Source organism: Peromyscus eremicus, chromosome 17 (genome assembly GCF_949786415.1).
Source record: "Peromyscus eremicus chromosome 17, PerEre_H2_v1, whole genome shotgun sequence".
Taxonomy (NCBI): Eukaryota; Metazoa; Chordata; class Mammalia; order Rodentia; family Cricetidae; genus Peromyscus; species Peromyscus eremicus.
In genome coordinates, this window is record NC_081433.1 from 41,927,038 (window position 1) to 41,954,372 (window position 27,335).

Sequence of the window (27,335 nt, forward strand, 5' to 3'; positions counted from 1 at the left end):
GCTTGTCCAATATGTCTCTGCAAGGCAAGACCCGTGGAGATGGTCTGGCACACTTTGCAAAAACCAATGGACATATAGTAATCCAAAGAGTTGGACTCATTTATAATTCTTTCTTTTCTCTAGTCAAAACAGTGTTTGTTGCTTAGGATTTTTGGGAACTTGGGTTTGCAATAGATGTACCTCAACATGTAGTTCAATTAAGAAATTTAAGATAAGTCTCTGTTAACCTAAAAGGATTATAATTTTCTAAATTATATTGAATAGTTAAGAGAGAGAATATTTAATGATAGTAATGAAAATTTGTGATTGTGTTAAACAGGAAGACTATGTTTAATAAAGCAGACGGCAAGTTAAACAGATAGTCAAAAATATTGTTTATTAATTAATTCATCATCATTTGTAAGTTTGCTAAAACCAAGCCCAGCTTGGCGTTTATCAGTATAAAACAATATACTAAGTGTAACTTCAGTTATCTCAGATAACTTTTAAAAATATATAAATATAGAATTTAAAAATAATAAAATATTGAACAAGGCCTTAGGACTTACAACACACTATTTAGTGGGAAAGTACTCATACTGGTAAAGTTCTAAATCTAAGAAGGTACAGAAAATGTATTTGCTAAAATACCTGCTGAAAACATCCTGTGTCCTAGGACAGACAAAGACAGCCAGATCTGTGAGTTCTAAAGGTTACTGAGAGAGTCTTTACTCTTATAGGAATAAAAGATAAAAACAAGGAGAAGACTGTGGTATTGTATTCCCCAAAATATTGTGCATGCTAATAAACTTATCTGGGGTCAGAGACAGAACAACCACAATATTAAACATAGAAGTTAGGCAGTGGTAGCACACGCCTTTAATCCTAGCATTCCAGAGGCAGAAATCCATCTGTTCAAGGATACAGCCAAGCATGGTGACTCACACCTTTGATCCCAGAAAGCCAGCCTTTAATCCCAGGGAGTGATGGCAAAAAAACAGAAGGATATATAAGGTGTGGAGACCAGAAACTAGAAACATTTGGCTGGTTAAGCATTTGGCTGGTTAAGCTTTCAGGCTTTGGAGCAACACAGTTCAGCTGAGAGTCATTGGGATGAGGACACAGAAGCTTCCAGTCTGAGGAAACAAGACCAGCTGAGGAATTGGCAAGGTGAGATAGCTGTGGCTTGCTCTGTCTCTCTGATCTTCCAGCATTTCACCCCAATACCTGCCTCAGGTTTGATTTTATTAATAAGAACTTTTAAGATGCATGCTACATCAGACTCCAAAAATATCAAGATCAACACATGCAAATGAATGTCCATGAGAAACCTTTCTCATCAGACTGTAAGCCAGCAACAACAGAACAATGTATCCAGAATGCTAGAAGAGTATACTTCTAACCAAGAATACTCTATTCTGAAAAACGTGTCCATCATAAATAAAGGAGAAATAAGAAATAAATAATACCCAAAAGAGTCAAGGTTTCTAGAACAACTCTAATGCATCAGTTTTATATCTGTGCCAATTCCTATGTTGCTTGCTTAATTCCAGTGGATGTAAGCTAAACAACCATACTTGTGTATTCAGTCCTGACTTTGTAAACTGTGGCTACTTAAAAACGAAGTTTGTGTGGGTTGATGGATTGATGGTAGGGTTTTCACTGTCATGAGGCAAAGTGTGTGTATCATTAAATCATAGATATTCTTAGTACAATAAAAAATAAAGAATTTAAGAAATATCTCATGAGAGAATGAGAGTTTGTTGACATGTTATCTATCTGCTTTGAGTTTGGCTTCAAAGCAGTTCAGCTTGGGGTATTCAGTTGCTCGCGAAGTTAAAGTGGAGTATCACAAAGCTTTCCTTTAGTCCATAGTGACCTATTCACAGAAGAATTAGGAGAAGGTTTGACATGAGAAGTACGAACACAAAAATGTATCCCTTGAAGTCTCATCGCTCAGGTAGTGGTTAGAAATTCATAGGTTCCTTTTTGCCCATGTAGAATAGATTGTTTGATGTGGTATCTTTCCCCTATTAAGAAAATCCTTTAATTTCAGCTATCACTCAGTGAGTTTTTCATCTCTTAAGAACTCACTGTGGGAAGACTCTTTAACCAATTCTGAATTTTTAACTATCATTAAATATGTTCCTTTGTAACAGTGTATGATATCTTTCTTCATCAGAGATGTCTCATACATGTCTTTATCTTTTTTTATGGGACTCATAGTAATTATTTTATATGTAATCATTCATGTTTTCTAAATGGAGTGGATCTTAGATATGGGAGAACTAATGGGGGTATTTATGTCCAAGAAAGCAACAAAGCTATAATAATTTAAAAACTAATTTTAGTGCCATTTTCTCATTTTATTTCCAATCCAGAGAATTGGGGATCCTAAGTACAAAAGAATTCTGCTCAATAGGTCACTTTTTACAAACTTAAATATTTGTACTTTAAAATAAGTTACATGATTATATGTTACTCAAATCAAATAGCCTAAGATTGGATATATCTTTCTAATAGAGTATTTCCTAACTGATCAACTTGTAGCTTTCAAAACATGGAAGACATCAAATAAATGGTAAAAACACACAAACAACATCAAGGCATATTTGTGCTCATGTAAGACACACTTGAATGAAATCTAATTGCACAGTTTCAATTAGAACTTTTGGTAAGGTGATAAAATGCAATTTTCCTGTACTTCAAGCCATTCTTTGAATGTGAAACCTTATCATTATTATTATAGCTTAGTTTTAAGTTTTATAAAATTATATTTAATTTTTTAAGGAATCTTTAGTAACATTCACATTAACTTCATCATATCCATTTAATCTTTAAATTTTATCTTCACAGATATTTTCATGACATATTTTAGTCTTCCACTTTTGTCTCAATGCATGTGTTTTTAGTTTGGAACAATTGGTTTTTTTTTGGAGGGGGGGACTGATTCACCTTTTTTTTTTAATTACTGGTGTGTGTGTGTGTGTGTAGCTTATGTGTCTGTATATGGATTTGGACATGAAAGCAGAGGTAACAGTGGAGACTGGAGAGCATGTAGGATCCTCTGGAGTCGGAGTTATAGATGATTATGAGCTGTACCCACTGAGGGACCTGGAATACAGCTTGGCTGCTTTGCAGGAGCAGGGACTGCTCTTAACTACTGAGCAATCTTCCTGGCTCCATTTCTCAAGTTTTCTGAGAGTTCCCAGGCAACTTAGTAACTACCTCCTCTGTGTGCATACACTTAGAGGTGGAATGTTATTGAGATAACAATCTTGAAAAAGCATATGATTGTTTCCTTATTTTTTTTTTTATATAATAGGAAACATTTCTAGTTTTATTTTACATTCAGTGTGTACGTTCTTGTATGTGGGGTGGGATTGTCTCACATGCCACTGCTGGTGTGTAGACTTTAGCATGAACTGGCAAGAATCACTTCTCTCTTTCTATCTTGTGCATTCCAGTGACATAACTCAGGCAGTCAGGCATGACAGTAGGTGTCTCTTCCCACTGAACAATTGTGCTATTGACACTTCTTTTAAATATATAATTTAAAAACATTTTATTATGTATTTTACTATCATGTGTATATGTAAGATGTGCATGTGTGGGTGTGGAAGTGCCACAGAACACTAGTGGAAGATAAAGACCAAGTTTGTGGAGTTTTAATTTTCCATTCATCTCAAGGTCAGTTCTAGAGATTCAACTCAGGTCCTCAGGTTTACAAGGCAAGAGCTTTAGCTATGGGGTCACATCACTAGATCCTTTTCTGTATGTGTGCATGCATGCATGTGTGTGTGTGTGTGTGTGTAGCTCCTTTTCTGTGTGTGTGCATGCGTGTGTGTGTGTGTGTGTGTGTGTGTGTGTATGCTTGTATGTTTTCATGTGTACATGTGCATATGGGGGTCTGGAGATTATAATAGAAATCTTCCTCCATCATTATTCACCCTTAGTTTTGGAGACAGGTCTCTTAGTCAACCCAGAGCTAGCTGATATGTCTAGCTGCATTAGCCATCATGCTCTTAGAAACTTTTGTTTCACTTCTTCAAGCTAGAACTAAAAGTGGACCTCTGTTATTTATGTGGTTTCTGGGGATTCAACTTCTGGTCTTCTTTTCTCAGAGAGTGTTTTAATGCTTGTTTTCTCTCCTAGTCCCTCCTTACCTGATCACAGAGTGCAAATGACAGAAAACAGCACTGTTTTAGATACTATTAAATCACTGTGCCTGATTTAATAACAGTAATCACCTAGTTCCTGATGCGCACATGTTGTTATATTGTTTTTTATATAGGTTACTTAAATAAAATTCATATGGTTTAAATAAAGTATTATATTTTGTAGGCCAATAAGATTATTTGGATATCTGTCAAATACTGGAGTTTCCTAGCATGAGAATGGAAAGAGAATAACAGGTTCTAGGCCATGATTTGTCCAGGGAATGTCAAGGCAAATTCTCCCACTAGCCTTTATATGAAAAGATGTAATAGCACCATTTTCCTTGATGCAGCCTTTGTCCTGTTTGGATGGTGAGAGTAGAGGGTCGTAGGAGATGGTGATAACGAAGTGGCAAGAGCCAAGCTCAGAGAAAGACACAGGAGAGGAGAAAATTTAGAGTCCTTGGAATTCTTTTCTTTCTTTCTTTTTTTTTTTTTCCAAGACAGGGCTTTTCTGTGTAGCTTTTACATTTTTCATGGAACTCACTCTTTAGCCTGGGCTGGCTGTGTGATGTTGTTTGTAGCAACGCATCTGATAATAATGTATCCCAAAGGTTTTACTTAATAGTCCAAACATTATTAGGTCAGGCACAGATGTGACAATCCAAGATAAATTGGCCCTTGGATATGCACCATTCCGAATCTCTACATTAAAAAAAAAATTCTTATCAGTCTTGAATCTTGTAGAATCTTAATAATAACAGTGGTCTTTCTGAGAACTTCAAAGTTAAAATGAATTTTATATATATAAGGCATAGATTACAATTTATTTTATTCATTTGATCTCACTATAACTCTGGCCAGCTTGGAACTCACTCTGTAGGTAATTCTGGTTTCAAACTCAGAGCAGTCCTCCTATTTCAGCATCTTGAGGGCTACTATTACAAACATGGCCCACCACACTTGTTTACAGCTTTATTTTAACATCAGTATTTTGTTATGTAGCCCAGATGAGCTAGCATAGGATAAAACACACAATTCTCTCTCATCATCACAAAGATTAGAATAAAAGCTGTATATGGTTACACCCAACACAGAATATAATTCTACTTTAATATTTTAACATCTATGTATTCACAATTTCAGAGCAAATAATAAACTAATTTATTAGATTGTATGGTATTCCATTTTGTCAGCTATTTTGGAATAAGAATGTAGTGTGCTGATTTATATTTTAATTTAAAAACTTTAGAATTGGGAATATATCATTAAAATTTATTCATACAGAAACTATCATCTAATTCACATCATAGCCATCAAAATTTTTTATTCCTCGTATCTGGTTGCGTTTGTTGGAAATGGATCAGTGTTTAACTATTTCAGATAATAAGATGAATTTCATGTTGTTTATATCTTTGTATTTATCAAAACACAATTAAGACTGAACTGACTTTATGTGTTCAGTGAGATGGTCCTTTCTATCTTCTGCACTCCCCTTTCAAATCTAAGCAAGTGTCAAACAGAAGATGGATGCATTCATAACAGCATTGGGTTCCCCACAACCACCTTCCTTCTTTTTCCCTTCTATCTCCCTTACTCTCCTTTTTTCTCTCTGCACCTGAGACCCCCCTCTAACTCACTTTATCAACTTTCAAATTCTTTTATAATTTTCCACATATATGTAATGAAGTTTGGTTTTTTTTTTACATTTACTTTTACCCTTTCTCATCCTCCTAACACTTTAGCTGAAGTCCTTCTCCTGAATGAGACCCCCCTCCATTGGTGTTTGTGTGTGTGTGTGTGTGTGTGTGTGTGTGTGTATGTGCACACACCATAACATGTGCAACTCTGTATGTGTGTATGCGTGCGCGCATATGTGTGTGTGTGTGTGTGCGTGTGTGTACATGTATGTGTGTGTGACTGAGTTGAACTAGGGTTACTGTCATGAGTATGAATCTGTATGGGTTTTTATAATTGATTATGAGTAGTTATAGCACTGAAGCAAATTATAATAACTCCCAAAGCAAAAATAGCTATCACAATCCCTTTGTGTTCACGCCCTTAACATTTGGATTCAATTCTTAATATTTTAATGACATGCTCTCTATTTTTTCCCTTTCGTGTGTGTGTGTGTGTGTGTGTGTGTGTGTGTGTGTGTGTGTGTGCACCTGGGAGGCATGTGTTCCACAGTGCATGTGAGCCAGAATACAACTGTGGACACTGAATACTTCTACTACGTGTGGCTTGGACTCCTCCTCAGGCTTGGCAGTAAGCCTTTTATCTGCTGAGCAATTTCTCTGAAGCTAAGTTCTTCTATTCACATAATATTTTTCAATGTCAAGAGAATAGAAATGTTGCATATTAGCTTGATTATTCAAGAAAAAAAAGAACTATGATTTTACAAGCTATAAAGCAGCCAGTTTTTTGTCTAAACTATACATCTGATTCTGTCAGCTTTTGGTATTTAAATCTCTAAAGAACATTTTGAGGTTGATTATTTCTTTTAATATTTTGGATATAAATTTTGATTGAGTGTTAATGACTCTATTTCTTCACTGGACAGTAATGTTTGGCAAAATCCTTCATATTTTATGTTTAATACCCTTTATAGATAAGAATAGCACTTAATACTAAGGTAGAATTTTCATGTCTACTTTTTCAAACCTCTTTCCAAAACTTTACCTGTTTTTATTGTTAATGATACACTAAGATAAAGATTTTTTCCATAAAAACCCTCCAATAGTTTATTTTTCAGATTTAAAGTGGTGTTAAAAACAATCTAACTTTCTAAATGTATTTGAAAATACCAAACAAAAAACAAGCTTCAATGGAAATGGAAATTATAAAGATAATATTTTTAAACAGCACATGATATCTAGTATAAAAAAACTACTATTTTTTTCTAAAATAGAAACATATCAGAAAGCAAAGACATGTTATGTGAGCTGCGTCACAATTCTTACTTTGATAGAAGAAGGCAGATATTCATTTGCTGATAACATTCAAAATAGTGTCTCCGTGACTCATGATGATTTTAATCTAGAAATATATTAAACAAACCACGTACAGAATATATTGTTGAACTTAGTATACATTTTTGAAATCTTATATAAGACTGAAAATTCTTTTTTTTCCTTTATTTTATTTTACGTACCAACCACAGTTTCCCCTCCCTCCTCTCCTCCCCCCTCTCCCCACCTCCTTTATAGCCCTCCATCACTCCTCTTCAGGCTCTGTTCAAATAGGGTAAGGTCTCCCTTGAGAATCTATAAAGCACGGCATATCAGGTTGCAGTAGGACCAAGATCCTCCCCTCTGCACAAGGCTGAACAAGGCATCCCACCATGGGGAATAGGTTGCAAAAGCCAGCTCATGTATCAGGGACAGGTCTTGGTCTCACTGCTAGGGGCCCCACAAAAGACCAGGCTATACAACTGTCACCTGGATACAGAGGGCCTAGGTCAGTCCCATGCCAGCTCCCTAGCTGCCTGTCCAGACTTCCTGAGCTCCCACATGCTCAGGTAAGTGGTCTCTGTGAGTTTTCCCATGTTGATGCTCCCTTGCTCATATAATCCCTTCTCCTTCTCTTCAACTGGACTCCTGGAGCTCGGCCCAGTGCTTGGCTGTGGATCTCTGTTTCTACTTCCATCAGGTACTGGATGAAGGTTCTATGATGACAATTAGGGTAGTCACTGTATGATGGGAAGAACAAACTGACTTCCATACATTTTCTCTTTCCTCCACACATTGGCTCTCAGACAACTACCTAAATAACTAACTAAATAATAAATAAATTCAATTTAAATCTCATCGCCATCTTTTTAGCACTATATATTTATGACACGTTGAATAAAGGGATGTACAAAGGGCCTTCATTAAGAGGTATGACTTCATATTTTGACTTCCATTCACAGACCACAAATTCCTATTTCACAGCATCACATATGAAACACAGGAAAATGGTAAAACAGTATGCATTCTGCTTAAATTTAGAGTTGTAAGCATTTATGAAAACAGAAAAAAAGAAAAAAAAATGAACAATGGATGAAACTTGCAGGTTCATCCATGGACTTTGTCTGAACTAATTTAGTTATAGACTTTGAAATACATATTTCCTAGTTTGCATTCTTGCTTTATCTCTCTAAAGCATTTCATTTGTTGTCCCAAAGGATTAATATCTATCACTAAATATTTTCCATAAATATTGTCTGCCTTTCCTTATGTATATATAAATGTTCAATGTTTTGTTTCTGCTTAAAAATGAAAGAAAAAGCTTTTGAAAAGGAGTTTTGTCTATATTTTGCTGTGTATGTTCTGCTTATACAAAGAGGGTGTCTAGTATGTTCCAGTCTCTGAAACAAATTCTAGAATAAATGAATTGAACTTCATATTTATAATATAATTTATTACATGATTTGAGGAAAATAGTTTTATTTTTTGTTCATGTTTACGTGAGACAGGGATGAATATCCAGGTAGCTAAATATTATGTCCACAAACAGCAGGTATGTACGTGTGCACTCGTATACACACACACACACACACACACACACACACACACACACACAGATACATCGGCTTAGTACTTAGAAACAATAAAGTCTCTTATTTTAAAGATGTTTTATTTTTTATATGCATTGAATATTTCATCAATTCTTCAGTAAAGACCCTGATTCATATCAAGGAATTATCTTAATCTTACATTCCAGTTTGTTGCTCTGAGGTGGAAAAAGTATTTAAGGTGCTTTTATTAAAAAAAAAAAAAATCCTTTGAGAAAAGTCACTGGATAGCATTGAGACAGAAATTTCTGTTACCTACTGCTCAGTTATTTGGCTAAACAAATGTATTTAGGTAAGTGTGGAGTTATATATGGAGAGCAACAGCTGCAGCGGGCACAATGGAAAGTAACGCTGAGAAAGCTCCATATGTGATGTGACATTCTAGTAGGCTTGAAGGAGAAACAAATTACAAATAGAGCATGAGCCCTTCAGACAAGAGGACTGAACATTTAATGTCTGCAGGTAAGAGTGATCTGTCTAATGTATCCGTAGAAGATCAAAGAGTCTCAATTGTTGATGGGCTTTAAAATAATTTCCTTTCAAATGTCTTTTTCAAACACAGGTACTTTCATTCTACCAGTGCTCCTGTTTTCAAATTCGAATCTTTGATCTTAAAATATGATATTTCATCACTAGTGTTAATCTGCCTTTCTGGTTAACTTTTCAATTTTTTTTTTTGATGGTGAAGCATAAATTGAAATTTAATTAATTACATTTCTATTGACATTGCCTCTGAATAATCAAATTTGGTTTGATCCTATTATCAGATTCTCTTACATGAGACAATCTCATTAACAGCCCTGAGATGTCACTTTAGAGGCATTTGGTAACAGAGATACATACATAAATTAATCATGTAATGTACTTTCTATGTTTAAATGCATGAGGGTTGCTCTGGCTATTGTTTGGAAGCAATATGCTTATTATGTGAACTTCTGTAAAGAAAATCATTCTCAAAAAATAAGTTAAGAGTAAAAAGAAAAATAAAAGGAAATGATGAAATACATTTAAAAGGGGAGGTTGGAAATACTAAAAATATAAATTTGTTCATTCATCACACTTAACAACAAAAAATACTTTTTAAAGTCATAGGAATATTTGCAAATGTTTCTCTTACTGTATAATAGAGCAATTTATAATGACTGCTAATTAATAAAAATTGAAAAATAAGAAGTATAAGTTTATATGTGTCACATTTCCATGATACTAGTATTATACTTTCAAGATAATGACTATGAAATATGAGACTCTTATGCAGATTTCAAACATGGAATTAACAATAGATTTTAATGAGTATATTTAGCAAGAGAATATAAGACCCAACTTTACTCTAATATACTTTTATTACTGTAAATACTGAAGTATAATTAGTTATAGGTAACAAGAATGGCCAGTGCTTAGGAAGCAAAACTATAGTTCTCTTCTTTGCCTTATATCAGACAGATAGATGTTGATACTAACCAAGGTGCCATGCTATTTTAACTGAGAGCAGAAAAATCTTGACATAACAATTAGTTTATTTTCAAGAAAATAAAGGACCTACTGTTCTTTGCTTTAGGAACTTTAGGGAACAAAAGCAAAAAATGCAAAAGATGAGATGTTTTAAGATTTATTTTTGTTTTATATTTTTTTTTTTTTTTTTTTTTTTTGGTTTTTCGAGACAGGGTTTCTCTGTGTAGCTTTGCGCCTTTCCTGGGACTCACTTGGTAGCCCAGGCTGGCCTCGAACTCACAGAGATCCGCCTGGCTCTGCCTCCCGAGTGCTGGGATTAAAGGCGTGCGCCTTTAAGGGTGTAGGAAATAGTATTTTCCCAGGAAGGGTACAATTGGTTATCCAATACTAAATGGTCATTGCTAACTGAAAACATACAGATAAGTAACACAATTCATACTGAGCAGTTTATAGTTAGGGGTGTGTGTGTGTGTGTGTGTGTGTGTGTGTGTGTGTGTGTGTGTCTGTGTGTGTGATTTAAGAGGTTGTGCCTACATATTTAAATGAAGGAAAGGAAGGGTGTGCAGGAGGATTTAGAGGAAGGAAGTGGAAGGGAAATTGATATAATCATAATGACAAAAGTAAAAGAAATGATTTTTCTCAATGTACTGGCCTATTTAGTCTCAGGGTCTTGACCTCCCAAACATTGCTGGGTATGGGTTCCATCTTATGAAGTAAGCCTTAACTTCAATTAGATATTGGTTGGTTACTCCCACAAGCTTTCTCCAACTATAGCACTAACATAGCTTGTAGACATGTCACTATTGTAGATTTAGGTGGTTATAGTATCACAAATACTAGTCCATAGGGATAAAGGCTCTAGGTAGGTACCAGATCAACTCCTCTTTGTTCAGTGAGTTGGGTAGGTGTTGTCTTCAGCAGTAGGGCCTTATTGCCCATTTATGGAGAGCCACCAACAAACTAGGCAACAGCTTGGGTTGTTTATGAGTTCCCATATCTTCTCTTTGGCCAAGAACTCAGATGTAACCCAATCCTGTTACTAGAAGATTCATTTGGGACAAGGTGTCCAGTTCCTCCCCTTTCCTAACCAGAATCTTCAATTCATAGCCACTTAAAATGAAACAGTAGTTTTCTCCAGGGAAGTCTTACTGGAAAAAGAAACCACTCTCCAGCATAGGCACCATGTTCAGTAGTAGATGCTCAAAACAAAATCAACTCAGTGGCATTTTTTGGAATTTCTTTGCCTTATTATATTAATTCAGGGGATTTTTTTCCCTTATCTTACAGGTCCTTTGCTTATATGTTATGGCTTCCAGTTTGGGGTTTAAGGGATTCTTGTGTTGTGAATGAGTGTGTGTGTGTGTGTGTGTGTGTGTGTGTGTGTGTGTGTGTGTGCATCTATATGTGCCTCTTGTGCTTTTTCTTCAGCTCTTTTTACTGTTTGCCTACTTGTCATATTTGGAATTTTTAAAATTTATCTTATTTTATTATTATTCCTTAGAAAATTGTTTGCTTTCTTTTCCTCCCTTTTAGTAAATACAAATTATTTTCTCATACATTATATCCAGAATACAGTTTCCCTTCCCTCTACTCCTTCCAGTTCTTCCCCACCTCCTCTTCCATCCAGATCCACTCTCTTTCTGTCTCTCTTTCAAAAAGAACAGGCTACTAAGAGATAACAACAAAACATAACACAACAAAATATAATACAATATAAAAAAACAAGATCTAAGTTGGAAATGTGAAACCAAGAGAAGAAAAAAGTACCCAAGAAAAGCCACCAGAATTCTTGTCCTTTTTTTCACGTTTTTGAATTCCATAGTTAAAATTTATCAAATTTATGTAGTATATTTTTCAGCAGCAGTGTAAGAAACAATGAATCAAAGTCAATATTTTGAGAGTTTACCATTTTAACTGGTTTTCATAATCTCCACTAGGACCAAAAGGTTGTCTAGTTATGGCACTATAAATGGACAGCTAGGCCTCATTGGTAAAGATAACACCTACACAACTCATTGAATGTGGAGAAGTTGAGCTGATGCTTACAGAACCTTCACCCCTATCTTCTAGTTTGGTTTTTTTAATATGGAAATGTACTCTGCAGGCATCCCAATAAGAAATGTAAACACTTAATCACAAAACCTTTATCTATAATCTGTCCTGCCTGCAAAATATTCTAGGGCAATGGTGGCACACAATTTGTCATAGTAACCAACCAATGACTAGTTTGACATAAGGCCAATGACTAGTTTGACATAAGACACACTCTGTGAGATGTAACTCATACCTCTCAGTGTTTGGGTGACCAAGAACATGAGACCACATATCCCAGTGACTTAGGTAAAACCAAATACAAATAAATAAATAAATAAATAAATAAATAAATAAATAAATAAATAAATAAATAAATAAATAAATAAATAAAAATGTAGCAATAAAACAACTCCTAATATCCCCAAGGGAGGCCTTACCCTCTCTGAGGATTGGATGGGTAGTGGGATGGGAAGCATCAGAAGGGAAGGAAGGGGGAACTGGGATTTGTATGTAAAATGAAAAATAAAACAAAATAAAAAATGATTCCTAATAATATTGTGCAATATGTTGTTTCATACCATGTATAAAAGGCTAAGGTGCCTTTTTAACATATCAAAGTGGACCTGGCCTCCAGGTCCTTCCAGCGTTCCTGAGTCCCTACCTATACAGGGTACGGCTAACATGTCCTATCCTCTACCATGAACTCTGCAGCCCAGGGCCTGGGCAGTCCTTCCCCGAGAGATTCTTCCCTATATAATCCAGACATTTTCCTTACCCACCTGCTTTGTACCTTTGGCCTAATGGCTGCTGCACTTGTCCTCTTTCCCCTCTCTGTTCCCTTCCACCTCTCCCCACATGGCCAGCTCAGTCTGATCGTGTCCTCTCTGGACTCTCCCAGATGCCCCTGCCTCTGGCTATGCTCACCCACATAGCTATAATAAACTTTCTCCTCCACCATACCTAGGACCAGTCCTTTTTCCTTTCTTTTCCTTTCCTTTCCTTTCCTTTCCTTTCCTTTCCTTTCCTTTCCTTTCCTTTCCTTTCCTTTCCTTTCCTTTCCTTTTTTCTTTTGTTTCATTCAGTGTATTGATAGATCAATACCTTATTCAGCCATCATCAGAAAAGTTCCTTCTGCAGCAGATGGAAACAAATATAGACAGACAGGCAGTCACACACACACACACACACACACACACACACACACACACACACACAGGAGAGAGGAGAGAAAAGTGGAGGAGGGGAACACAAAGCTCTAAATGGGGTATCTTCATCAAATCCTTTCCCCTAAGAAGTTAGGGAAGCCCACTGATATTGGCGGAAGTATTAAGGCAACTGCATGTAGTTAAAAGGGAGGTTTATTTTGGGGTAACTTATAAGTAAAGGGATAGGTTACAGGGTCCAAAAGAGGTGAAGTGCAGTCCAGCGGCATTCTCTGGAGAACTTTGCTGGGTCTACATCCAGCATCCAGGATCCAGGAACCAAGAGAGCCAGCGACACATCAGAATCTCCAGTCTTAAGGGCTCCTGTCTCAGCCCGCCTCGTAGGCGTGACAGTTACTGGAAGCCACAATGGGGATAGTACTTCCAGGTCAAAGCTGGAACAGCTACCCACTACACATTGAAGAGAAGGTGAAAAGATTGTAAGACCCAGAAAGGATGGAGAACACCAGGAGAACAAGGCAGCACAGCTCAGAAGAGCTCACAGACACTAAAATAACAAGCACAGGGCCATCGTGTCTGTAGCAAATCCCTTGCATATGTATTAGAACTTTAGCTTTAGTGTTTTTATGGGACTCCTGAGTATGTGAGTAAGTGGATCTCTGACTCTAGTGACTTCTCTTGGGGCTTGTTTCTCTCTGTTAGTTTGAGTTGTCTCACTTCAATGTGACGGTTTTTGTTTTATCTTATCATATTTTATTTTGTTATATATTGTCAATATCTCCTAGAAGCCTACCTTTTTATTTATTTTTTTTATATTTTCCCTTTTTTAATTAAGAACTTTTTTGTTTGTTTTACACACCAATCAAAGATCCCCCTCTTCCCTCCTTCCACCCCCAGCCTCCCCCTCACAACCCACACCCTCTCCCACCCACAAGAAGGCAAGGCCTCCCATGGGTAGGCATATCCAGTAGAGGCAAGCCCAAGTCCTTCCTCCTGCCTCAAGAGTGCACAAGGTGTCCCATCACAGGTAGTGGGCTACAAGAAGCCCCCTCATGCACAAGAGATGGTTTCTGATACTACAGCCAGGGGGTCCCCCAAGCAGATCAAGCTATACAACTGTCTTTCCATGCAAAGGGCCTAGTACAGTCCCATGTAGGCTGTAGTCATTGATCCAACTTTCATGAGTTCCCTCTAGTTTGGTTTGGTCATTCCTGCATGTTTACCCATCATGATCCTGATGCACTTGCTCATAGAATCCCTCTTCTCTCTCTTTGACTGGACTCCTGGAGCTCTGTTTGGTGATTGGCTGTGGATCTCTGCATCTGCTCCATCTGTCATTGGAGAAAAGTTCTGTGATGACAGTTAGGGTACTCACCAGTCTGATCTCTGGGGCAAGCCAGTTCAGTTCAGGCACCATGTCCACTGTTGCTAGTAGTCCAGGTTGGGGTCATCCTTGGGGATTCCTGGCAACTTCCCTAGTACCGGGTTTCTCTCTGTCTCCATGATATCTCTTTCTATCATGGTATCTCTTTCATTGCTTTCCCACTCTACCCCTGTTCCAGCTCAACCATCCCATTCCCTTATGCTCTCATCCTTTATCCCCTACCCTCCATTGCCCCCCTAATCCCTAGTTTACTCATGAAGATCTTATCTTCTCCATGAGAAGCTTACTTTTTCTAATGACAGATAGAAATGTAGTCAATTGCAATGGGAATGGAGGTAATAATATGGAAAATATACTAACTGAAAAAAGATAAATATGTTTAAAAATTTAAATAATTTGCAGTGTATACATGTGTCAAATACTACATGGCCCCCAATTTATTTATTTATATATATATATATATATATATATATATATATATAATATTCAAATGTATATCAAACATTTAAAAATACAAAAAGTAATGAAACTAAGGGGAGTTAAACATTGCACTGTAAGGCCTATGCAATCAACATAACTACGTCTTCTCCTGAATCTCACCTTATTTCTAAGGCTAGGTAACACACCACCACTCTGGGTTTTCCAACTTAGAACAAAATTGGTGATACACCAGCACATACATCATATATGAGAGTGCCTTCTCATTCAGGGACCTCCTCTGGTCTCCAAATCCTTAGACTCACCACGTGCTTTTGAATTATAGTTTCCAGGTAAATATGCTTTGGTGATATATTTATCCTTAAAAGTAGTGTTCAAAAATGACATCATAATTATCAGGATTTTTTTCAGCTACTTGTCCATTTTTCGAGTTGAAAAGACATTTCTCTTTGCCTGCTTTCTTTCATCATTGACCTATTTTTTTTTTTTTTTTTTTTTTTTGGTTTTTCGAGACAGGGTTTCTCTGTGTAGCTTTGCGCCTTTCCTGGGACTCACTTGGTAGCCCAGGCTGGCCTCGAACTCACAGAGATCCGCCTGGCTCTGCCTCCCGAGTGCTGGGATTAAAGGCGTGCGTCACCACCACCCGGCCATCATTGACCTATTAACCCAGACATTCTTTTACTAGCAAGTCATCTAGAAAAATGTGTTCTGCTTTTTTCAGAATCATCCCAGAACCCAGGGGTCTATGATGCAGGCCTGCCTGATAGCTATAATCATAGGACTTCTTTTGACTGCACTAAGGATGCTCAGCACCTTCTTCCTGGCTTAGAAATCCTTCCTTCTCTTTCACAAGTTTTTGAATTTTGTAGTCAAAATTCTTCAAACATAAGCAGTACAGTTTTCAGTAGCATCATGAGAAACAATGGATAAAAGCCCACATTTTGAGGATTTAACACTTTAAATGATCTTCTGTGATACTATTAAACAGTTACATTTATGCTCTTCAAAATGCAGATTTATTTTTTGACAGTCATTATTATTTATTTTTAACTATTTACTTGTATCATTATTCAATTGTCTATTTTCAGTTTGTTTAACAAAATGGTACTAAATGTGTGATATTATGAGGTATTGGTATAAAAAGACTATGGATACTATGTGTTAGCTTAAATAAAATGAAGCTTTTTTTATGACACTAAGTGTGTGGATTTATACCAGAAGTGTAGAACCACGTAGAAACTTAACAGTACTGAGGATCCATTCTGTGCTATCTTACTTCTTTGTGTTTTATTATATTATTTGTGATGATGGGTTCAGAGATTTATACTCATGACAACTCCAAATTTTCTTCCCATTAGCAGCATTATTGAAACTTCAAACCTGTCATGTCCTTCATATATCCAGAGCAGGAACACTAGCTCATTTGTTTGTTTTGCTTCATTTAAAGACTTGGTTGGTTCAGGCCAGTCTCAAGCTCTAAACCTAGTTATGATATTGAGGATGACCTTAAACTCTTGATTGTATTTCTTCCAATTATCTCACCCAGTTTCATTGTTTGGGTAATTCTTTGATATAACATTATATTTTTATTTGTTTGTTTTAGAATTAACTTCTTTTATATGCTTGTTTCTTTTTGTTTGTTTGTTTTACAGATTTATAAATGGATATCACTAATAATATAAATTAAATAATCAGGTCATCTATTAGAGGTGGCCACTGAGGAAATTCTGAAATGTTGTTAGCAAGAAGTTCTCTGAAAGGCTAGATCCTAGGTCCTGAAACTCAGGTTGCATTGGTCCTTCAAAAAGAACATGAAGTGAAGAAGACACTAGATACATGAGCATTGTGAATCACATCAGGACTTTATCCAAATCTAGGTCATTGAACAAGAAAGTGAATCCTCCTGAGATATGGTCATATTTCATGCTTTAGATAAAGTTAAAAACCTAGATATTATCAAGAAACTTAGATCTTCAGTGCAACTAATTATGTTACTCATGTAAAAGGAATTCTTTCTTTGTTTAATTATGTTATTGTTTTTCTTTGCAATCTATTTTAATGAAAAGTATGTTAGTATTAGCTGTGTAGCTGAGAATGAAATGTTTTATTTTATATTATCTTACTTCTAAATTCATGTCTCAGTGTGAGGCCTATGCAATCGACATAACTATATCTTCTCCCAAACTTCACCATATTTCTAAGGACTGCGTAACATACCACCACTCTGGGTTTTCCAATTTAGAAAAATTTGGAGGCACACCAGCATATATATTGTATATGAGAGGGCCTCCTTCTCATTCAGATTTGTTTTTGTTAGAAAATTCTTCCTATTAAGGTCCTATTAAGGTTTCTTTTCTATTTAACTAGAAACAGAATTAACCTGAAATTATTCATTACTTAACAAGATGTCAATGAGTCTTTACCTTTTTTTTTTTTTCTTGTTGGGTCTGAGGACCAAACCCAGGGCCTTGCACTTGTGAGGCAAGTGCTCTACCATGGAGCTAAATCCTCAACCCTAAGTCTTCACTTTTTGGTGTCTTTAAAACATACACTTTCATAATTGTTTTAATTTGCTCTTATTTAGAACTATGAGACAACATTTCTCTTAATGAAAATACAGTTAGAGTAAAGCACCACTAAAATGAGCATACTACCCTTGATGTATTTATTCCAGAGGGCATTAGATTTTAGTTTGCCTATAAAACCTTGCCATTCAAAAAGCCTATTTGTATGTGTACTTGTGTGTTTGTTTGTTTCTGCTTGAATGTGAATCTTGTTTATTTTATTTAATTTCTCATTTTGTCTATTTTTGTGCATGCATACACACACACACACACACACACACACACACACACACACACACACACGTGAGAGGACTGAGCAGATGCTATAGCAGGATCCTCAGTCTTCTCTCAGAGACCAGGCCTCTATTTCAGTTTCCTGAGACTGAGAAGCAGTTTCTGAAACAGCCATAAACAAAGGAAAATCAATCGCCAACACTCCTGACATCAAGGACGAGGAGGCCTGCTACATGCTATACCAGACCTGAACCACAGTCAGCAGATAACCAAATAAAGACAAAGCCTGATATTTTTCCAGGCTTGTCCCAAAATGAAAAAGCTGTAGCTTTAACCAATCCCAGTAGCCCTGGCCAATTAGAATGTACTAGTATGACTGCCACTTCTTTGAGCCAATCAAATCTAAGATGACCTAACTGCCTTTGGAACTCCCCTTCAGCTATGCTTAAAAGGAGCCTGTAAGCACCTCTCAGGGTCATTGCCATTTTGCCTTTGTGCAGGATCTTCAGCCCCAGTAGGCTGGACTATTTCTCAAGATGCTGAATACTTTTGCTGATTGCATATGTGGATGGTAGTCTTTTGTGGAACTTCTCTAGGATGCTTACAACACACACACACACACACACACACACACACACACACACACACACACACACACACACTTGCAATAGCAGTTCTAACTCCTGAACTGCAGAAATGAGTGGCAGTTAAGAGTACTTTCAGTTGTGCAGATGACCGTGTTCAGTTACCATTACCCATATCAGTGGTTCACAATCACATATATCTCTAAGTCTGGTGTATCTGATGCCTTCCTCTGACCTCCTAGGTCACCACCATGTATGTGGTACATATACATACAAGAAAGTCACAAATAATTAAAGTTAATAAAATATAAGTCTTTTTAAAAAGAGATAACTCCTGATGAAATTTTATTTTTCTTTTAAACAAATTACTAAATAATTTATTTCCATATTATAAAATAGTTTGGGGACTAGTAATTAATTATGATATTAAATTTATATTGTGTACCTAAAAGTGTGTTTAAGTGTATTCAACTGATTGTTAGATCCTTTACTATTCAATTATATATAAATGAACACAGATTTACACTATAGTAACCAAGGGAAATTAAAATATTTATGCCATTTGGACTACAAAGACAGTATATGTGTAATATGTTACAAGTGAGTCTATGAGGTATTTATTTTTAAGTTTGACAGTTTATATCCTAAACTTAATGAACACTTTTAAATTAGTCAAGTAGCCAGTCATCTATGTAGTTATTTCCAGGAATGTTGTAATAACAAATATTTGATCAACTTCTTAGACCATTTTGTTAAAGAAAACACACTCAAAATAAAATTAATGCATATTGAAAGATAACTACATATATCCCAGAAGAAATGTTAACACAGACATAAAAAATGCCAGAATGTATTAATGTATTATTAAATAAGAAAAGAATCACGTTTTGCATGAAAAAGAGAATATTCAATGCTCTTCAGTAAATTCTCCTTACATGTGATCTAATAATTTAAAAAAAAAAAACTTTCGTAGGAAATATTTTAATTTCCTAACCCCTTGAACTCCTTAATGCTTTCGGCCTCCTGCATTACTGTAATTCCACATCTACTTACCTTCTGCCATTACCATCTTCATTTATGTCATGTTTAGGTTTATTTTTGTGGGGCATACATGGGCTACAAAGATTGTGCGGAGAGGAAGTAAGACAAATAGAGCCCAAGTTATTTACACTGAGATAAGATACAAAGATCAGGAGATGATGTCAGTGCATAAACAGCTCATACACAAAGAAATGAGTACAGGGTGACCTTTAAAATGATTGGTTGGTTCCTTCCACCCCCTCCTAGGGTTCTGAGGTTTTCTGCTATAAAAGAGGCTTACTGCCTAATAATAAACAAGTTCTTTCTTGTTTGATTTCCAGATCCATCTGATTGTCTCCAGGTAAGAGGAAGACTGGGAATGTGAGCCGTCACTTACCTTTCCTTGGTCCCAGGCCACCTCTTCAGAGGTGACATAAGTTCCCAGTGGGGCAAAACCCCACAGCTGGAGCATTAATGTGGGGCTTGACAGTACATTCGGCCGAGGCCAAGCGGTCTTCTAAGTGAAATCATCAGTATGGGTAATGCAATTTTTCCAAAAGATCCCCAAGAGCCAGGGGAGGCCAAAGAAGACAAAGAGGACCAAGAGGGTGAAGAGACCATGTTTGACCCAAAAGTGAAAGTCACCCCCTCCGCATCTTGTGAGCCATGCACCCTGAAGGAGCAGGGCCCCACCCTCCTCAAAATCCCTGAACCGGGAATGCTCCTCACCATATACTACCCTTAGAAGGGACCTATATGACTGGGGTACCTATGACTGGCCATCAGCCAGGGATCAGGGAGCCAATGAACCAACTTATGCAGAAGCCTATATTACCCAGATAGGGTCCCAAGAACAGACCTCCTAGGCGTGTCCAGTTAATCTGGCCCTAGCCCTAATAGGCCACAAGAATGGTACCCGTGGGAGGCTGGACCTAAGGGGCCAGGTGGAACACAAACCCATGGTTACGTTAACTTGTACAAGGTGGCCACGCTTGGCATGGCAAAGGACATTCTCCTTGTGCTGCTGTTGCTCTGTCTCTACTGGGTGCTCTAACCTCAGAGCTATGGCAGCCCAGTGGTGGTCCCGACATGCCGAGGCTCAGAGAGCTGCCCTGCAATAACTACAACTATATATACCACCTGAGATGGAGATTATGCCACTGGTGCTACTAGGGCACCTTATGGACATCAAGTGTCTGGCTGTCGATAGGATGCTGCTAGTGAGCTGTTGCCTGCAGGCCAAGTCTGCATGTGGGACCCACAGAACAGGACTGCCTCACGCGAATCCCATGCCCAGGACCATGCCAGGATAGCTGTGGAGACAGAGTTTGAAGCTCAGGAGAACTGGGAAAGCCTGTTAGATCGTGGTAAAACTAGCCCTGAGGAGCCTAGGGACAGCCCCCTGCTGCGACACTGCTCCTGAGGGCCTCCACCGCCTTCCCTCTTGGGGGACCAGCCACACATCACCTGTTCAATTGACACCAACTTCTCGGTACAGCTGCCCCCAGAGCCCACTCAGCCCGAGCCTCAACACAGGTGGGCTGTGGTCGCTCTAGGGACTCTAGACTTCAGCAGGCTAGTACAGTGTGTGTGCGTGTGTGTGTGTGTGTGTGTGTGTGTGTGTGTGTGTGTACCAGGAGGAGGGCCTGACTGCTGTGCACATACCAGCCCTGTGTCCACCCTCTCTGGGATCCCCGCTGCCCCATGCTTCTCAAGAAGAGGGTGCTGCACCTGAGAAGAGCTCCCCTCCTGTGGCCTGGGCTCCCAGCACAGCCAGCTCTATCTGGATCTTGGAGCTGCAAGACAACCTCATCATAGTTGGGCAGAGCAGTGGCTGGCTGGAAGTGTGGGACGCCATTGAAGGGGTCCTCTGCTGCAGCAACAAGGAGGGCTCCTCAAGCATTGCAGCTCTTGTCTTCCTGGACAGGAGGATTGTAGCTGCTGCTTGGCTTAATGTTTCCCTTGATTTATTTTTCTTGGAGACCCACACTTCTCTCAGTCCCCTGCAGTTCAGAAGAATCCCAGGGAGAGCAGATACCACCCAGCACAGTGTGCGAATGCAAGGGCGTGGAGAACCCCTGCCCTGTGATCCCCTAACAGACACCATTGGCAGCTCAAGGCCTTCACTAACCCTGCATAACGGGGGCTGCCTCTCAGCTGTAGGTCTGTCCCTAGGGCCAGGCCGTGAAGCCCTGAAGAAGGCCTTGGTCATTCAGGAGTCAGAGAGGTAGAAGAAGCTCCGTTACACCCATTGCAACTGTACCTGTCAGTGAAGCAGGGAAAGCTGCAGAAGGTGATCCTTATGCTGCTAGATCCTTATGCTGCTAGACAACCTGGACCCCAACTTCCGGAGTGACCAGCAGAGCAAGCTCACACCCCTATATGCAGCTGCGCAGAAGAGTTCCGTGGAGATCTGTCATGTGCTGCTAAAGGCAGGAGCCAACATCAATGCCATAGATAAGCAACAACCCATACCACTGATGGAGTCTTTGGTGAACAACCACCTGGAGGTGGCACATTATATGGTGCAGCTAGGTGATGGCTCCACCTGTCTCCATCATTCAACCAAAATTGGGAACTTGTAGATGGTTTAGCCTGCTGCTGAGCACAGGGCAGGTGAACGTGAATGCGCAGGACAGTGGGGGCTGGGTACCCATCATCTGTTCAGCCGAGCACAAGCACATTGACATGATCAGGCTGCTGCTGACCCAAGGTGTCGATGTTACCCTAACTGACAATGAGGAAAACATTTGCCTTCACGGGACCTCCTTTATGGCAGTGCTGCCATTGCCGAGGTCCTCCTGAATGCCTGGTGCTACCTCTATGCTGTCAACTACCATGGGGACACACCTATACATCGCTGCCAGGGAAAGCTACTATGACTGCATTCTGTTGTTCCTGTCTCCTGGAGCCAACCCTGAGATTCAGAACAAGGAAGGAGACACAGCATGGGACCTGACCCCAGAGCATTCAGACAGGTGTTTTTCCCTGCAGCTCAACTGCAGACTTAGGCTCCAGGAGGGAACCAGGCTGTCGGAACCGAGAAGTTCATCTGCCTGCATGTAGCTTGAGGCTATGAGAATGTGCCTATCCTCTGTGTCAATGGTGTGCATGGCAAGCCGTACCCTGAGGATTATAAGTCTGATTGTCTCCATACCCCGAGGATTATGAGTCTGATTGTCTCCGAGTAAGAGGAAGGCTGGGAAACCTGCGAGCGGCGCACTTACCTTTCCTGAGTTCCAGGTCACCTCTTCAGAGGTGACCTAAGATCCCAGTGGGGCAAGACCCCACATATTTTATTTTATGCAAATGAGTGTTTTTCCTGAATGCATCTATGTGTATCACATGCATGACTGGTGCACAGAGAAGTCAGAAGAACACATTTGATCCCCAGTAACTGGAGTTATAGATAGTTGTGAAAGAATATGGAGATTTGGGAACTAGAAACTTGGTCCTCTGTAAGAACTACAAGGGCTTTTAGTTGCTGAACCATCTCTCCAGCCCCAGTGCCATTTTATTTTTCAACAAAGCAATTGACATATCAAACAGCTGTGTTAAGAAATTTTTCTCACAGAAGGCTGATTTCCAAAATACATAAAGAACTCAATAAACTAGACAGCAAAATACCAAACAATCTAATGAAAAAATAGGCTACAGCTACAACTACAAGTACTATGTTGAGTAAGTATGGGGAGAGTGGACAGCCTTGTTTTGTTCCTGATTTTAGTGGAATCCCTTTGAGTTTCTCTCCATTTAACTTGATGTTAGCTGTTGGCTTGCTATAAATTGCCTTTATTATGTTTATGTATGTTCCTTATATTCCTGATCTCTCTAGAACCTTTATCATGAAGGGGTGTTGGATTTTGTCAAAGGCTTTTTCAGCATCCAATGAGAAGATCATGTGTTTCTTTTTTTCAGTTTGTTTATATGGTGTATTACATTGACAGATTTTCATATGTTGAAACATCCTTGCATCTCTGGGATGAAGCCTACTTGGTCATGGAGGATAATTTTTTGGATGTGTTCCTGGATTTCGTTAGCCAGTTTTTTATTGAGTATTGTTTCGTCAATGTTCATGAGGGAGATTGGTCTGTAGTTCTCTTTTTTTGTTGCATCTTTATGTGGTTTGGGTATCAGGGTAACTGTGGCCTCATAAAAAGAATTTTGCAATGTTCCTTCTGTTTCTATTGTATGGAACAATTTGAAGAGTATTGGTATTAGCTCTTCTTTGAAAATCTGGTAGAATTCTATGCTGCAACCATCTGGGCTTTTTTTGGTTGGAAGACTTTTTAATGACAGTTTCTATTTCCTTAGGGGTTGTTGGCCTATTTAAATAGTTTATCTGGTCTTGATTTAACTTTGGTATGTGATACCTATCCAGAAAATTGTCCATTTCTTTCAGATTTTCCAATTTCATGGAGTACAGCTTTTTTGAAGTATGACCTGATGATTCCCTGGATTTTCTCATTGTCTGTTTTTATGTCTCCCTTTTTCATTTCTGATTTTGTTAATTTGGATGTTCTCACTCTCTGATTTTTGGTTAATTTGAATAAGGGCTTGTCTATCTTATTGATTTTCTCAAAGAACCAACTCTTTGTTTCATTGATTGTTTGTATTGTTCTCATTGTTTCTATTTTATTGATTTCAGCCCTAAATTTGATTATTTCCTGGCGTCTGTTTCCCCTGGCTGACACATGTTCAACTATGTTCATATCAGCATTATTTCTAATAGCAAGAACCTGGAAACAACCTACATGCCCCTCAACTGAAGAATAGAAAAAGAAAATGTGGCATACATACACAATGGAGTACTACTCAGCTGTAAAAAACAATGATATAATGAAATTTGCAGGCAAATGGATGGAACTAGAAAATATCATTCTGAGTGAGGTAACCCAGACTCAGAAAGACAAGCATGGTATGTACTCATGAATAAGTGGATACTAGATGTAAAGCAAAGGATAACCAGACTACAACCCACAGCTCCAGAGAAGCTAGTAAACAATAAGGGCCCTAAGAGGGATGTATGGATCACCTTGGGAAGGGGAAACAGAGGATATCCTGATGAGTAAACTGGGGATGAGGGGAGCCATAGAGAGGAGGGGATGGTTGAGCTGGGGGAGAGAAGGTGTGAAAGAGCGATGAAAGAGATATCTTCATAGACGGAGATACAGGGTAAGGGAGAAACTTGGTGCTAGGTAAATTCCTAGGAGTCCACAAGGATGACCACAGATTAGACTACTAGTGACAGTAGTGAGGTTGCCTCAACTAGCCAATCCTGGTAATCAGATTGGTGCATTCCCTAACAGTCATCATAGAGCCTTCATCCAGTAACTGATGGAAATAGAAGCAGAGATCCACAGCCAAGCACCAGGCTGAGCCTTGGGAGTTGAAGAGAGAGAAGAGGGATTATATGAGCAAGAGGGGGTCACGATGATGATGGGAAAATCTACAGAGACAACCAAACCAACCTCAAAGGAACCCATGAACGTTAGACCAACAGCTGTGCAACATGCATGGAACTGGACTAGACCCTCTGCATAAGCGAGACTATTGTGTATTTGAGGGTCTATTTGAGGGGCCCCTGGAAGTGTGATCAGGATCTATCTCTGGTGCATGAGCTGATTTTCTGGATCACATTATTTATGGTCAGACACCTTGCTCACCCCTGATAAAGCAGGGAGGGGCTTGGTCCTGCCCCAATTGAATGTACCAAGCTTAATTGTGCCCCCATGGGAGAACCTACCCTGTTGGAGGAGGGGATGAATGATTGGGGAGTAAGGCAAAGGTGAGCGGGAGGAGGGATGAGAGGGGCATCTGGGGTTGGTATGTAAAATGAATTTTAAAAAATTTTTAAAAATAATAAATTTGGAAAAAAAGAAATATATTCCTCTATTTCTTGTTAAGTTTATTTACAATACGAACTATATATAAAGAAAACAATTGGGAATTTTAGGTTCATGTTTATGTCATTAATCATTTTGTGGAAGTATACACTTGTCAGTGCACACAGAGTATATTCCTGTAGTCTTAGGACTCTCAAGGGAAGAAGATTTTGAGTTTAAGGAAGATCTTGGAACAGCCAAGTTAAAAAAACAAATAATACTTGTATTATAATTTTTGTTCTTCGTTTTCATTTCTTGTATCATATTTTTAATCTCATTTTCTTAAAATTAGCTCCATAATAAACAGAATTTGTAGTTGATTCTTCAAGGCATTAACACTATAAAATTGTAAATGCAATGGATTATTACTGCTGAAATGACATTATAAATTATTTGTTTTATTGAGTGGATCTAAGATATTAATTCTTTGAAATGAGATTTTATTCATGGTTTTGGGTGAGAGAACATTTTGAGGTAGGTGAAGGATTTGAGGATCAATGCTAAGGCGGAGATGTCAGGGATCAGTTACAGCAGAAGTTAGGTGGCTCCATAGAGCTGGGAACAGCTCCTAGTACACAGGCAGACAGTCCTGGGAACCATTTTGTTTTTCTGAGCAGGAATACAGACTTCCCATGCTGTATTCTGACCTGCACAGAATGTTTCTAAGCAAATTTTTTTATGCTTCTAATTTTATGACAATTTCAAAGACCACTCCTTTTGTGACCATTTATTATATAGCAATAGAAAGTTAGTACAGACATTTAAATATCAAATATCCCTTTGTGATATCTTAATTTTTATACTTTCAATTAACAAAACTGTCATATTTCTTCTCACTGATATAAGAGAAAGTTCATGGATATTACTAATTCCAGCCTTCTACATCTAGATTATCTTTTACATGTCTAAGTAGGAACATCAAAGAGATGATTCATAATCATCTTCAATCTTCAATGAGTTACTCTTGTAATGTAATAAACAGGTTGCCATCAACTATGCTTGTAGAGGACCAGCACCCACACTTACTTATGCCAGGAACTCTTGAGGAATGAGGGATAAGAGACTTAGTTAGAAATAGAGAGTAAAGAAACAGAAAACACAGGATAGACTCAGGTGGGCCTGGATCCTTATCCACCGGCCCAGAATTTTATTCCAAAGATCTATTTATAACAATGCCAAGGAGTGGAGCAAAAGACCTCCCCCTTGCTAGTTACAGTCACCTTGTACCCAGGCTCATGGTCCATTCAACCTCTTACGCAGTCCTGCTGGGTATAGCCACTAGGAAACCTAGTGGCCTCCAACATATGCTATAGTCAGTTTTATGTGTATTTTCTTCTAAACACAATGCTTTTAAATAAAATTACATGAACAATTCTGTCCATTTTCATTTTATTTTTTTCCTGTGTAGACTAAATGACTGGTAGAGTATTTTAAAGTATGTGCTGAAACTAAGCCCATTAAAAGTTACTAAAAAAATTCTTCCCAAAGAACGTCTAGTTATCTTTTTATGCTTCTGTCACAAAAAAAAAAAAAAAAAAAATGATGAAGTAAAATGTTTGCCGTGTGGCTTGGTCCCTTCTCTCAGCACAGCCTGCCCATCTTGCTTCTCCCTGTGTCTGTTGGCAACTCTTCTGACTCCGCCATTCTTTCTCCCAGCATTCTCCTTGTCTGCCTCTCCTGACCAATCTCTTCCTTCCCAACTATTGGTCAGTCAGCTTCCATATTAAACCAATCATAGTGATACATATTCATGCAGTATAAAGAGATATTCCATGACATATATTTATTACTTTAAAATATTTGAGAACAAGAATGTTATATTTGCTTTAATGAATTAAGGAAAAATGTCAAATACATTTTACACTTTAAATTTAAGATTTTTA

General features: G+C 38.2%; 1 pseudogene; it reads left to right on the forward strand.

Annotated features, from left to right (window-relative positions):
- The first annotated feature begins 19,658 nt into the window (after positions 1-19,658).
- LOC131894715 (uncharacterized) lies at positions 19,659-22,758 on the forward strand (annotated as a pseudogene).
- The last annotated feature ends 4,577 nt before the right edge of the window (positions 22,759-27,335 follow it).